A 16283-nucleotide genomic window follows, 5' to 3' on the forward strand; every position below is an offset into this window, starting at 1 on the left:
GGTTTTACCCTTAAAGAAAACCAACACTTAGCCGTTTATTTATTTATTTTTTGAAGAGATCAAACCCAAAAGATATATATAGTATATATCTTTGGGTATATTCATTAAAGAAAACTCAACACTTATCCGTTTTCAAGTCTTTTTTAAGGAGATCAAAGCCGAAAGATATAGTATATGATATGCAATTTTCTATACCAAGTTTAGCAGTCAGGTACTCTATATACATTAATACAAAAATGCCATAGTCTCCACTTGTTGATGCTTTTGGTACTTCTGGATGTGGGATTCTACGAAATGTTAAAGTCTTCAATGTCATGTTAGGATACCTGGACATTTGAACTTCAGACATTGTTTTATGAAGGAAGGACGACAACATTTGACACACGAGTAGCATGAATTCTGCAAAATTGTTGTCATTGAAAATTGACTGATCACAATCATAAACATCAATTCTTCATTCTTTCAATCGCAGAACACATAGTACCTAGTGCTTGAGGTCGAGGTTGAGGGTGAAGTAAATGTCATCAACAATACTCCATGTGAGAATTTGTGTATCTTCCTTACCCCAATAGTATTCATAAAAGGATTCATCAAAAGAATGGCCTTCTATTTTATCAGTATCAGCATAATCAACAACAAATTTCTTATAGTGTGATTTAAACAAAGGGCGAAATGATAATCTGCGATGGTGAAATCCTTCATTTACGTCTTAGGGTAGGTGATTGCTCTATTTCTTAGCAGAGCACATCCGACGTTGATGTCCACATCAGTTAGCCACTTAGTTGTCCTCAAAATTGTATTGAAAAATTTAAAGCCTACACTGCCAGTACATAGCTCCAACTTTTTGAATTTACTTTTTTCCCCATCTCTTTCATCAACTCTATCATCAGTTTCAGATCAAATTTCGCCATAGGATCGACAATGATTGGATCTTTCAGCCTCATTTTTTTTGGACCACGGACGATGTAGGGACTAATTAGTGCTTTAGACCTCAACCTCTTTCTCTTAAATTGGACATGGGATGCATCGTCCAATTCCACCACATCCTCCTCCACCTTCTGCTTTTCCTTCTTCTGCACCACCACATCCACCTTCTTCTCAATCTTCTCTACAAACACATCATCGTCCACCTTATTCTGCACCATGTTCTTCTTCTGGCCCACCTTCTTATTCTGTACATTGTCTTCCTTCTTCTCAATCTTCTCCACAAACACATCATCGTCCACCTTCTTCTGCACCACCTTCTTCTTCTAGACCACCTTCTTATTCTGCACCACCTTTTTCTACACCACCTTCTTATCATTGACCACATCCTCCACCTTCTCATTCACATCCTTGAATTAGACAAAATCAGTGAGATTATACCATATGCTCGAAATAGACCATATGCTCAAAATAGACCATACCTCAATATCCTCATTCTTATTATCCTCCATAAGCATATCATTGTCTTTCTCCTCCACCACATCCTCAATCTTATTCTCCTCCACTAGCCCATCCTAAAAAAAACAAATACTCGAATTACACAAAATACTCAAATTTGACATACCTCAATCTCCTTAATCTTAGTATCCTCCACAAGCACAACATTGACTTTCTCCTCCAAATGCCCATCCTAAAAAAACAAATACTCGAATTATACCAAATACTCGAATTACACCAAATACACGAATTACACCAAATACTCAAATTAGACATACCTCAATATTTTCAATCTTCAGTACACTTCCTCTACCACATCCTCATTCTTAGTCTCCTCAACAAGAACAACATTGTCTTTCTTCTCCAAATTCTCATCCTAAAAAAATACTCGAATTACACTAAATACTTGAATTACACCAATACTCAAATTTGACATACCTTAATATCCTCAATCTTAGTTTCCTCCACAAGCACATCATTTTCTTTCTCCTCCAAATGTCCATCCTAAAAAAAATACTTGAATTACACCAAATACTCGAATTACACCAAATACTCGAATAATAACAAATACTCGAATTAGACATACCTCAATATTTTCAATCTTTAGTACACCATCCTCTACCACATTCTCATTCTTAGTTTATTAAAAAAGAATAGCATTGTCTTTCTCCTCCAAATGCCCATCCTAAAAAAACAAATACTTGAATTACACCAAATACTCAAATTTAACATACCTCAATATCCTCAATCTTAGTTTCCTCCACAATCACAACATTGTCTTTCTCCTCCAAATGCCCATCCTAAAAAAACAAATACTCGAATTACACCAAATACTCGAATTTGACATACCTCAATATCTTCAATCTTAGTCTCCTCCACAAGCACACAATTATTGTCTTTCTCCTCCAAATGCCCATCCTAAATAAACAAGTACTCGAATTATACCAAATACTCGAATTACACCAAATACTCGAATTATACCAAATATTCGAATTACACTAAATGCTTGAATTAGACATACCTCAATATTTTGAATCTTCAGCACATCATCCTCCACCACATCCTCAATCTTCGTCTCCTCCACAAGCCCATCCTAAAAAAACAAAATGTTTGAAGTAAACAAAATACTCGAATTACACCAAATGCTCGAATTACACCAAATACTCGAGTTACACCATATGCTTGAATTAGACATACCTCAATATTATCATCATTCATCAAATCCTCAATAAACACATTCATCTTCTCCAAATATTCATCATTATCCTCCAAATATTCTTCATCCTTGTCTTCCTCATTCACATTCTTCCACAAAGCACGTCCACTTCCACATATTCCTCATTAAATATTCTCCTTCTCTGTTCCTCCCTAGTGTGGCTGATAATATGCCAAATTTATTCTTATAGTTGGTTTAACATCTCTTTTATGAGATTTATTTTAGTTCTCATTTTAGCTTTTAGTTCATTTAGCTCATTCGTAAGTTGATCCAATCTACATCTATCCTGGGGAGATATTGTTGTTGGAGTCATTGAGAGGAATCATCATCTTTTCTACTCGTGGCGCTCTCGACAAAATAAGAGTTTCTGGTGCTAGGGGTAGGGTTGTGGGTTCTTCTACTCAGGGAAGGTTTGGCAGGAATAATTTGTCTTTTATTCCTCATGTCAGGTTTAGGAGGAACTACATCTTTAATATCTCCAAATTTCCTCTTTCTACAATCAAGTTAAAAAAAACATCATAAACATTACCTCCCATATCTTCAAAGTCCTCCCTAGTATATAAGATCTTTTCGTCTTCAGACAATTCCATCTTCTTGACAATCTTGCCTTGTAGGGAAGTGTGAAGATCAAAGGCGGTGCTCTTCCTATTGGATTTGTACTATTTTATCCTTGGGCAGACAGGCTCTTGCGCTCAAAACATCGTATTCCTTGCAAGTTTGGGGACAAACGTTTGCATAACATCATAGGTCCACACTTGTAAGGTTAGTGCAAACCCATATACGATATAAGAAATATCGACATTCCTGTCTTTGTTCTTCTTCCCCATGGATTTCTTCTTATCCAGGTATAGCAATCAGTAGCGACCAACGTCATTGTTCAAACCTTTTATGGTTGCTCTAAAGGACAACTTTCCCCATGAAAATTTGAGGAAATTGTCGATGTCCTCGACCATACTGAAGAGTTTGATATTTATTATCCTCTTTGGGTCAAGGGCGAAGAGATATTGGCAAACCAGGTATATGAACCCCAATTTCCATGCATCTTTCTTATTAGAGCAGGACACGAATTTTGAATGAAGGTCTATTGTTCTAACAAGTTGATTACTTTTAAAACATTTAACAACCAAATGTGGACATTCTTCAATTTGATTGAAAATGGTTTCCACCGTAGGGAATCTCCCAAAATTGAGGCTTGTGACCAATGCAAACTCCTTCATCCCGAAGCACAACTCCTCTCCATTCACGATGAACCTCATCTCCATAGAATTTGAGATTCTCTTCCTGATGAGCATTTGGTGTATTATCGTTCTTGAGAACCGCAGTAACGTGGATCCTTTGAATAAGAATCAAAATTGAGTTTGCTCTACCCTTTCCATTAGATTCATTGCAGAAAACTTGACGACAATGTTTGAGATATTGGTTTTCCATGAGACCTTCCCAGCAAACTCAAGAACTATGGTGGACTCCATCTATAAAACACGAAACAACATTGGAGTAAGCAACTCCAGAAAATTATAATTACCTAAACTAGAACATAACAACTCAAGTAAGCAACATCAAAGAATACACGAAAAATCTATATGTTTTCATTCTTTGTTTCCCTTTATTCAGGCATTTGTTATCATCTTTGTCACATTTATGATTTCATTTGCAAATCTCATTAGCAAATCGTCCGTCAAAGTACAATGCTCGTGAAAGAATAAACGAGAAATGCATGCATGTAGAATAAGAACACTGATATAATATTCGTGAGTGAAGAACACTGGATAAACAACAACATCATATACACACATAAACGATTAAAAGATACATGAACCCTAAAATATAAGGACCTATCAATATCCATCAATATAAATGGAAGAATATATGATATAAGAGAACATTACAGATTAAACCTAAACCCTAAACCCTAAACTCACCTGAATATATGATCGAAGAGACGGACGGACGACGAACGATGATGTTGAACGAGGTCGGAAGGGGAAGTGGAGAGTTGTAAAGACGAAGTTGGAAGTCGGAGTGGAAAGTGAGAGAGTCGATATTTGTGAATGTTTTTTTTAATTATATATACGATGAAAGACGAAAAATATCATTCACGCATTTTCATCTAAAACACGTGTGTTTATAAACGTGTTTTGGAAGAAACGCGTGAGTGATATTTCTCGACTTTTCATTTACGGGAAATGACACTCGCGTGTTTCATCTAAAACACGTTTATGAACTCACGCGTTTTAGATGAAAACGCGTGAATAACATTTCTCGTCTTCGAGCGGTAATTTGGTTGCGCGAGGAGCAATACGAACTTTTCGCATATCAAAAAAGCCATTTTTGCCAACTATATCAAACGGGGTCCATTTTTATATTTAGGCCCTTTAATTGGATCATTTCATCAAATTTTCCCTTTAGACTAAGCCAAGACTTAGGCCCTCTAATAAACTTGCATAATAGCAATAATAGCAAAAAGGGGTATATTAGGCCTAAAATTCTTGCGGTATTTTAGGATTTTGGTGGCCCACATACATACTGATATTTTTTTTTACCAGAAATCAAAGAATAACAAACGGAAATATATATATATATATATGAGTCCACGAACAAATATCATAAATATTAATCCTAGCTAGTAAAAAATACAAATAAAAAACAAGGCTTAAGAATATTACAGACGTCTAATTTTGGCTTCCCACCAATTTCATATGTGTTATGTGTTTTGAAGTAGAAAATAGATAAAGTTGAAGAAGTTAATTAATTAGGTCTAATTCTATGCGCACAATTATACACCTTGGAAACTTGTTTATTTAAGTAGTGTGATTATGCTAACTTTTTCCAATAAACTAAAACCTTTGTTTTATTTTCTTAATAACAATCACAAACTCAACACAAATAACATTTGGAAAACTTGTTTGTTTGGCTCTCCTCGCAATTAGAAAGAGATCCAAACTTATAAAACTAATTACATTGAGATTATTTGAAAATGGTTATTAATTTATCACCATAAAAATCGTCAAAGTTAAATGTATGTACTTTTTTGAAATCATAAATGTGTCAAACTTATTAAATTTTCATTAAACAACTATAAGAGATGAAATTTGTATTTTCTTTAAAAATAAAATAAAATAAAATCAATTCATTACAAGATATACATAAATTGTCATTAGTTGAACACTCAATATAAAAGGAAAAACTTGTGTGTTTCAAACTATCAGTTAACTCATCAAAACAATGTGTACATGTTCTTTTGGAGACATATTTTCTCAAACATTGTAGTTGTTAGCGCATTCACTTCTAAGTTTTGTTTTTCATCTTTATATATATATATATATATATATATATATATATATATATATATATATATATTTATTTGACAATTTTGTTTCCCCACTCTAATGTAATTGCTTAAATCTTATACAAACTTCTAAGTTGTATCATCATTTTGTGACTTTGGAAATTTTTTAAAAAACGGTTACATGGGGATGACAATAATACAGGTAGATATTCGATAATTAATCGGGTTCGGGTTTGAGATTGGACATTAAGAAGAGAAAAAGTGAGTTATGGTTTAGGGTTTGGGGTCGGACATTAAGAAGGGGAGAAGTTACCCACATAAGGGTATATGGGTCGGAATTGGAATGTGCAAAATACCCAATTATATTAATATAAAAAAAAAATTATTAATATTTAATACAACGTTTCATTATTACAAATATCATTATAAATACAACATTTATTCTCTTTTATCTAAACAATCCATTCCAACTTTATTTTGTTATATTTCCAAAAAAGTTAATTTTCTTTTTCTTCAACTTTTTTTTTAATAACTACAAAATATTATTTTTTTCTCACCCATCATCATAGTTAATTTTTAACCATTTTTCCCTTCAACATTCATTATAACTTTTGTTCACTTCAGTAACAACAAAATTATTATCTTTTTATTAAGATATACAACATATATAAATAATGTTTTTATTTATTTATTTTAACATTTCGATATTACTAATTTTAAAATTATTTATTAAAATTATATTTTCTTCCTTAACCTCTACAATCTTATTAGTATTTTAATCGGATAATGGGTACCCGACGAATCGATAATGATGATAGTAATAGAGATACTCGTCGGAGTCGGGTAATAAAATAAAATTTGGATTAAGCGATGGGTATTTCACTCCCGACGGGTAGGGTACTGTTGTTATCCCTAAATGTCATCTGAATGTTCTTACCTTTATTATGAATTCATCACAAATTGTCGGCACCAGCCGATAATTTCATTGCCTTAGTTTGATCCCAGTATTTTTTTTTTGCGGGAAGAAAGTCATAGAAAATTAAATAAGCTTGTAGTCATTCCAAGAATCTATCTCGAGACCTCTGGCACCCGAAGTACAACAGCTAAGACATGTATAATAGGTTTTTTATGGGGGCTTATATATGTCCTAGCTAGTCGATCTTGTGGCTTATGCCGCTCATCTTCTCTCCACTACTTCAACGTCAGTTTCTTGGCCATGAGTTTCTCTTTGTGATCATTAATTATGAGATCAGTCAATAATTTCGTTTTACTCTGATCTCCCTTATCTGACTTAGTTTTGCACCCTTGTTTGTCTTTGTTGAGTCCAATGCAGCTCAATTGATGTTTTGGACTGGTTTTGCCCCCATGCCCAAATGAAAAAAGAAAAAAAAATTGTAACCCTCAAAATTTGTACTAAACCTTTTTATAAGATAGATATAGAATAGGCTGGCGGTATAACGTAATAAGAACAAGTGAGAAAACATAATAAAATTAAATATAGAGTGCCAAATAGAGAAATGTGAATAAATATGATTATATATATATATATATATATATATATAAGAGTATGTATTTTATTAAAAATTTGGGTAGGTGACCTTATGCGGTTGCATAGCGATAGCAAACATTACCTTTGGGTCGGGCCTGTTCGAATTATCTAGTGTTGAGAGTGTCAACAAACGAGCATGAATGTGTGCCACATCACATGATAAACTGGCTCATGTCCATTTTGATGGGTAAGTACGTACATATAATTTTAGAGACTGTTTATAATGAAAATATATAGCTAGCATCTTTTGGTTTTTGTTGTGGTCTCTCTTCCTAATTGATACAACAATCAGAGCCGTTCCAAGGGCGACCTCAACGAGAAAGCCCATAGGGTTAGAACATACCAGAAGGGATCCCTATTATATGGTTTCGTCTGTTACCCTCACAATAAGAGGCAAATTTTAACCCCTCCTGTGAGCCGGGAACAGGCAGAACAGGAAAAACATGATAATCATTTCAAGAACATACTTAGTTACCTCCAACTTGGATTCATTTTGTTCTACACACTTTTCAATTTATTTTCTTAATAACTTATATTTTCATTTTCAAACTATACCCACCTTATTTTTTACCAAAACATTTTTTTTCTTGATTTCACAAATTATTTAATTGTATAAATATAAAAATTATATATATAATTAAAATTAAATCTACTAAATTTAATTATTAAAAAATATATATTACATAGACATGAAAATAAAATATATTAACTTTACATAAGTTTTGATTTTTATTGTAACTATTTTATTTTAATGATTATATAATTTATAATATTGAAATTAATTTTTATTTTATTTTAATTATTTAAAAAATATATATATTTGAGAATGAAAAAAACTTGTTTCTCTTTTTCTTTACCGCTCACGTTTTCCATTTTCCGCACTTCTTCTTTCTCGGTCATCATTTAAAACATAATATATTTAGTTTGTCTTGTCTGTCGAGTCATCCTTAATTCCCAACAGGTGATGAGGCATATACGGTAAAAGATCTGGATTGCAGTACTTATTACTGTACGTAGAGCCATTATATAATACTTGAAACAACATTAAGGCCTTGTTTGATGTATGGCTTGTTTGATGTATGGGTTATTTGGATAAATCCTGAGTTTTTTCCAAATAACCCTTGTGTGATGAAAATGATAAAAAACTAGGTTTTTTTAATTTTATTCCTATTATGCCCCTCCTTTTATATATTTTATTACATCTTCTTCTTCTCCCTCTCTTCCTCTCTTTCTCTCTTCCTCTCTCCCTATCTCCCTATCTCCCTCTATATATATAATAAAATAATATTATATTAAATAAAATTTTAAATATAATAAAATAAATATTAAAAAACTATATATATATATTAATATTAACTTTTATTAATATATAGATAATTTTTTTTATAAATACTTATAAATAATTACTATTATAATTCAAATATTACATAAAATAATATAATAAATTATAATTTTATTTATATTATGTATTTATTTTTATTTAATATAATTAATATAATTTTTTTACATAAAATTAATATTATAAATATTTTTATTTAAATATGTCACTTTATTTTCTAACCTAATTATTTATTTACACTTTTTAAAATTTAAATGGTATATTAGATAATATAGAATGTTATAATTTTATTTATATTTTAAATTTATTTATATTTAATATAATTTTTTAAAATAAAATAATTTATTAATTTAATTTATATGAAAATAAATTTTATAATGTAATAAAATAATATAAGATATATATATATTTATAAATATAAAATAAAATATTTAAGTAAGGTTAATTTGGGTATTTTAATTAATAAAAGTGTTGATGTGATTGAGGATGGGATTGTTGGGTTTTGGGATAAAACCTGGGTTTTATCCCAAAAACCCAAAGATCAAACGAGGCCTAAAACATCAGATCTAGTGTAAATTGAACCCTTTAAATAGACAAAAATGAACTGAAATATAAAGTTATTTATTTTTGTGTTTGAAAGTCAAGAGTGTTATATATATATATATATATATATATATATATATATATATATATATATATATATATATATATATATATATATATATATATATATATATATATATTCACTTTCAATAAAATACACTAGAAATTCAAATGAAAACTAGATCTAGTGTAAATTGAGCATAATCATCTTGTGGCGACATCGGGATGTATAAATATAGATAGTTATGTAGTCAAGACAAACATGAATCGAAATAAAAAGCTTTTCTATTTTTGTGTTTGAAAGTCAAGAGTTGTATATATGCCCTAAATAGAAGATACGAATAAATAAATTAGAGAGTTATATATTTACTTTAAATAACATACCTTAGAAATTGGAATGAAAATTGGATCTACTGTAAAATGAGCATAACCATCATCGGCGATCTCACATGTGCAGATGTAGATAGATATGTAGCCAGGAACAACTTGTCGGATCTCAAATATATATTTATATATGGTCCATCCGGCAAGTCATCCTTGGCTACACTTCATATACTACATCTCTAACATGTAAGACCTCCCATGAGACCTAATTAAGAAAACACATTTTTTCTTCATCCAAGAAGAACACATATTTATAGTTAGCCGAGGGAGGGAGATATCTTAGAAACTGGAATGAAAACTAGATTTAGTGTAAATTGAACATAATTATCATCGGCGATCTTGCATGTATAGATGTAGATAGATATGTAGCCAAGAACAACTTGCCAAGATCTCATATATAATATATATGGTCCATCCGGCAAGTCATCCTTGGCTACACTTCATATACTTCATCTCAACATGTAAGACCTCCCATGAGACCAAATTAAGAAGACATATTTTCTTTCATCCAAGAACATCACATATTTATAGCTAGCCATTCTACATGGAGGGAGACAACATGTGATGCAACTTGCAGGTATACATTAAAAATCAAAATATATAAATTAAACTATAATAAAAAAAAAATGTCTTTCAAATTCCTCAAGGAATTATTATTATTTTTTTGGATAAATTAATTGACAAGATTATTATTCCATGAGTTACAAAAATATTATTTTTATCAATTAAAGAAAATTATAATATTTAGAATCTAAATTAAATAATATAAAACTAGTAATAAATATATATAATATTTTAATTATAAAAATAATATAATATATTTTAAAATTATTATTTTTAAGACGTTTGATTGAGATTATTTAGCGTTTGTGTAATAATTTGCAACAATAATTTTGTGAAATAAATTAAGACAAAAATTTATAATCAAACTACGTGCATTTAAATATTTTTTTTCTTGAAGATAAGCTGAATTAAATTATTAAAAGTGATAATTTGATTGGATTTATTGTCGATGAGGAAATAAGTTAAATTAGCTAATCACAAACAAATGGTTTACAAATTGACTGTTATCAAACAGATATAATAATATATTTCTTTTTAATTTGAAAAAGGTAGGACATAAATGATAATTTAAATAAGAAGGTGAATCAAAGTATCAAAATGAAACAGTGTTTGAATTTGATGATGTTGTCAGTTTAGACCAGGGGTGTAATTAAATTAAATTAAATTAAATTTGGTTTATAATAAAATCATATATGAGGGATGGGCCATACCGATTTGCATGCACCGAGCAGAATGCAGGCAAAGGCAGGCGGGCAGGCGGTTGGCCCTATGGCCTATGGAGAGAGATTTCTGAAAATGTGCTTTTAATTTTGCTTTGGGAAGTAAAACTCTCTTTAAAACAGCTAGCCAGCCAGCTAGCATCGAATATCCAACCCATATAAGTAATGACTGCTATATTGCACAAGAAGATAAACTTTTCAATTAACACACCATTGGACCTTCATCCATCACCATTCAAATTCATTCATTCATTTATTTCTTTCTTTATACAATATATATTTATTTTTACACAATCTCTCATATATAATAAGTTATAATCAACTTTGACTAAGAATCTTGGCAGCTTAAAACATTTACAGGCAACATCATAGAGAATGAGTTCGCATAGGATACTTTTACATATTAGTATAAAATATTAATTGTATTTATAATACTTTTTTTCTTCAAATTTTTATTATAAAAAATGTGACATCACCCCTAATTTTCTTTAAAAAAAATCAATATAATTCACTGTTTGTTTATTTAATTATAAAAATAATGTAAAACTTACTTTTATTCACTCGATTTATCCAAAATTTTATAATTATTTTTTTAAGCTTACCCTAAATTTCGTTCAAGCTTACCCCAACTCTAAATCTTGGGTCTGTCCCTACGTCCGACGCCCCGATAGAGTCAATATTGCAAAAGATTTATGGATGCCACATTTCACGCTAACATTGATCCTACAAACATTTCATGCTAATATTTTTTTTTCTAATCATTTAAATTTTAGGCGGAATATATCCAATTCAGCTTCAATGTTTATTTTCCTAACTTTAGAAACAAATAAGGGGGTCATTTATCTTTTTCATCTGATTATTCTAATAATTGTATGTCAGGGAATTACACACACGAATTTTGGGATATATTTTTGACACTTTACAAGAATCTCTATTAAATGTGACTTATTTTCATTAAACGTCATGTCATGAGTCGAGAATGTTTCAGATACCTTCATTCATAATCTTTATTTGATTTAACGACATCTCGTGTACCCTAAAGACGACTCATCCACGGTTTTAGGATAAAGAGATTTGATTGACCTAACATTAATCGTTTCTCGGTTTCTCCCATGAAAGTGCACAACTCTCCCTCCTATTTTTCATTTCATTAGGCCACGTTCAATTTCCAATCACGACTACTTTATTTATGGTTGAGACAGCAAAATATTGTTAATGGGTATCTTAAAAAATCAAAAGGGAAGTTCTTATATGTTAGAAAATAGAGAGTGATAACATATTTTATTAAGTCTCTTCCATCTATTAAATATTTTATATCTCTTTATAGATATTAAATTACCCATATACAGAAATAATTATAATAATAATATGATAATATTATCACAATATTATCTGACTTTTCTAATATTATTGTGATATATTATTAACATATATAATAAATAACATACCTCACTAGTAAAAAAATAATATTTAAAGGTAATTTTAACCACCGTTAAAAGATAATTTCACGTAGTTAAATATCATAATCAACCGCCGTTAAAAAAAATAATAATTAATAAGAGCGGAAAAATACCGCAGTTAATAGTCTACAACGGTGTTTTAATAAACCGCATTTAATAGCTTTTAACTGCGGTTTTAAAAAACGTAGTTAAAGATATGTTTGTCAATAAGACAATAAAGTTACCGTAGTTAATAGTCTCCAACTGCGGTAAATTTACCGCCCTTATTAAAATAATATTTTTTTAACGACGGAACTTTTAACTACGATTGACTACGGTAAAATTACCGTAGTAAATAGTCTTTAACTACAGTTTTATAAACTGTAGTTAGAGACTATTAACTACGGTAACTTTACCGCTCTTAGTTAAGTCTTTTACTGCTGTTTATAAAACTACAGTTAAAGACTATTAACTGCAGAATTTTTACCGTTTTTATTGATTAATAATTTTAACAAAATAACTTTTAATTACGATAAATTTATCGTAGTTAATGCAATAATCTAGAAAATAAACATTAAAACTTATATTTTTGAAAAAAAAATAAAACCATTCAACACAATATTTATACTATATAAATAACACAAAATAATTTATATTACTGTAAAAGTATAATTACATCAAAATATTATTACAATAAAATTTAGTTATATTTAAATATAAAATAATAATAATAATAATGTGTTTATTAACGTAACTAATCAAATAAATTATCATTCCCAAACTTTATAACAATTTCTCTTTCTTTCTTTCTTCTTTCTTGTTTTTGGGTTGGGTTGAACATTGTTTTTGGGTTGGGTTGAACACTCTTCAAAATCAACATTCTCCCTAAATTTTAAAACCTGTAAAACATTTAGATAAAAATTTATAAATAATAATTATAACTAGTTTAAATAAGTTTTATAAAAAAATAATCATTGAATCCCTATATAAACATAATTTTCTAATAAATTTAATCATTTCATAAATATAATCGATATAAATATTTTTACAACCAAATAATATCAAATTATCACGATTGGTACGAACGACACGATCGGCACGGTATCAAGGTCACGGTTTTGCTTGTTGTGGTCGCGATCGCTAGTCGCTTAAAGTCGCTTGTCAATTCAAGAACGTGCGCACAATTGGCACGATCGGCAATATAGGCACAATCAACATGATCAGCACGATCGACACAATCAGCACGAATGACACGATATCAACTCTAATAATTAGGTCGTTTATTCATCTACAAAGCTTGGTTGGAAGGTTAGGGTTTCTAGTTTACCCTATTCTATAATAGTTTGGGTTTCTAGTGTACCCTATTCTGTTATTGCTCTATTTTGTTGTTGTGTTCTTCTATTCATCAAAATGGGAAGAAAGAAAAGCAATAAGAATAAGGAAGTCAGAGAATTTGTGATGGAAGGTTTAAGAGAGGTGGCTGAAAAAGAAAAATCGATAGAATTGCTGAAGAAATTATTCATGAAAAATAGGAATGTAGCAAAGGTAAAGAACCAATTACTGATATAAATTCTGAAGAAAATGCAGCAAAAATACAAGAAAAAATGAAGGAATATGGAAGGTTGGGTATAATGAAAGAGTAAACCTCTTTGGACTTAAAAATAAAATTATAAAGCTACTAATGCATGCAAAGAAAAGAGAGATTGTGTTCAAGAAAGAGAAAATACAGCAAACAACCGTCCAATTGAATATACATTATCTTCAAGATTGAAACCTACTGAAGAAAGAAGAATACAAAAAGATAATAAACTAGTTAGTGGAAACAATGAGGGAGCTAATGAAGTCCCTAAAATCAAAGACCTATACTATCAGAAGCAATTCCAACTAGAAGGTAGAAGTCTGGAAAAAGAATGCAGAAAAGAAAGCAGAAATCTACTTGGTGAGTTTAAAACAAAAGTTAAGATTCTCAACTCTCCTTTTGAATTTAAATTGTCCACTAAAGTGGAAGAAAAATGCGTCAAAGAATGGGAAAATGTAGTTGTTGGGAACTACATATGAAAGAATCGTGTATCTTTTTCAAACACTAAGAAATCACTAATGAAACAATGAGAGCAGAAGGGACTAGAGAAGGTTTTTAAAAACATCCATGATCTCTATTTTCTACAATTCAAAAAGGGAACGAATTTGGATGATATTCTGAAAATTGGGCATACTTATATTGGATCCAACTGTATGAAGTTGGAGAGATAGTCTGAAGAATTTAGCCTGCTAAGCAAGCCAAAGGAAACAGCCCAAATATGGTTCAAACTTAGGAATATCCCAACACATATGTATAATGTAGAAGCTCTAAGTCACTTTGCTAGTCTATTGGGGAAATCATTATATATGGACCCAATTACAGAGGAAGGAAAACACATTACGTTTGTTAGAATAAGCATTGAAGTGCATCCTCAAAGTACACTACCAAAAAACATGACAATTGTTGATAGGAATGGAAAGCCCACAATCATGGAAATCTCATATGAATGGAGGCCAAACAGGTGTGCCTTTTGCAATACTTTCCATGTTAGTACTAAATGTGCAAAAGCAATTGAGGAAGAACAAATAATCATGAAAGTCTGGGAAGCAAAAAAGCAAGAAAATGAAACGAAAGAATCAAGAATGGAAGAGCATATTGTCGAAGTTAAGGATAGTGATAAAAAAGACAAAAATGAGGAAAATGCAGAGGAAGAAAGTAAGAATGATTCTGAGAAAAAGGAAAGCAGCGAAAAAAAGAAAGTAAAGGGAATCAAGGTGAAGAGGAAAAAAAATTTCTATAATGTGAAGGATTAGGATGAAAAGGGAAGATGAACCTCAAGTTGTTGTTGAGGAAACTCAAGAGAAAAATACCCATAATTTCAAAGCTGAAACAGAGAATTCTAAAGCCGATAAAGAAAATCCCAAAACCGATGTGGAGTCTAAAGCCAAAGCTGAAGATAATGAAGACAAGAATACAGAAATTCAAGTTGAAGATAACAAAGGTAAATGCCCTGAAATTTTAGAAATAATTCTTTTTATTAAATCAGAATGGACTCGTACAAATAGAGAATTCAAAATGAGAATCAACAATACTCATCATCCTCTTTAATACAATCTCCTTTTATCGTTAGAGGAAGAGGAAGAGGAAGAGGAAGGGGAAGGAGAAGAATGCATCTCAATGAAAATTGATGGCATACGAAAATCCAAGGCTGGGATGGTTAGGTTTGAATGTAGTCTTATCTGTTTGTAATCTCTGTTTTTTTAGAATGTATGATTAATGCTACTAATCAATTTTTTTATGGTTTTTTTGATTGTCATCCTTAATCATAGCTAGGGTTTGTCTAACTTTGATTTCTAACCCTCCTACTTTAGGGATTTTAACCGTTTTCCAAAAAAAAATCAAATTATTATAATTTTACAACCAAATAATATCAAATTTCTAATAATGAGCATAAATTTTTTATTATACACATTCTAAATATTACGAACATTACATCATAAAATAAACATATTTTAAACTTGAAATAAATTATCATTTTATACATAAAATCTCAATATAGATTCTCATTATGTAATCCATGATAAAAGAACATTCATTTATTTTACTCAAATTATTATATTAGTAAAAAAATTAAAGAATCATCATAAAAGAAATTATACCTTATTGACTTAGAGTTCTTGGGCCTTGACAATTTGATTCAACATCTTTGTCATCTCACATATTTCAAATTGAGTATATATAAT

The sequence above is a fragment of the Impatiens glandulifera genome, chromosome 1 (genome assembly GCF_907164915.1).
Source record: "Impatiens glandulifera chromosome 1, dImpGla2.1, whole genome shotgun sequence".
Classification (NCBI taxonomy): domain Eukaryota; kingdom Viridiplantae; phylum Streptophyta; class Magnoliopsida; order Ericales; family Balsaminaceae; genus Impatiens; species Impatiens glandulifera.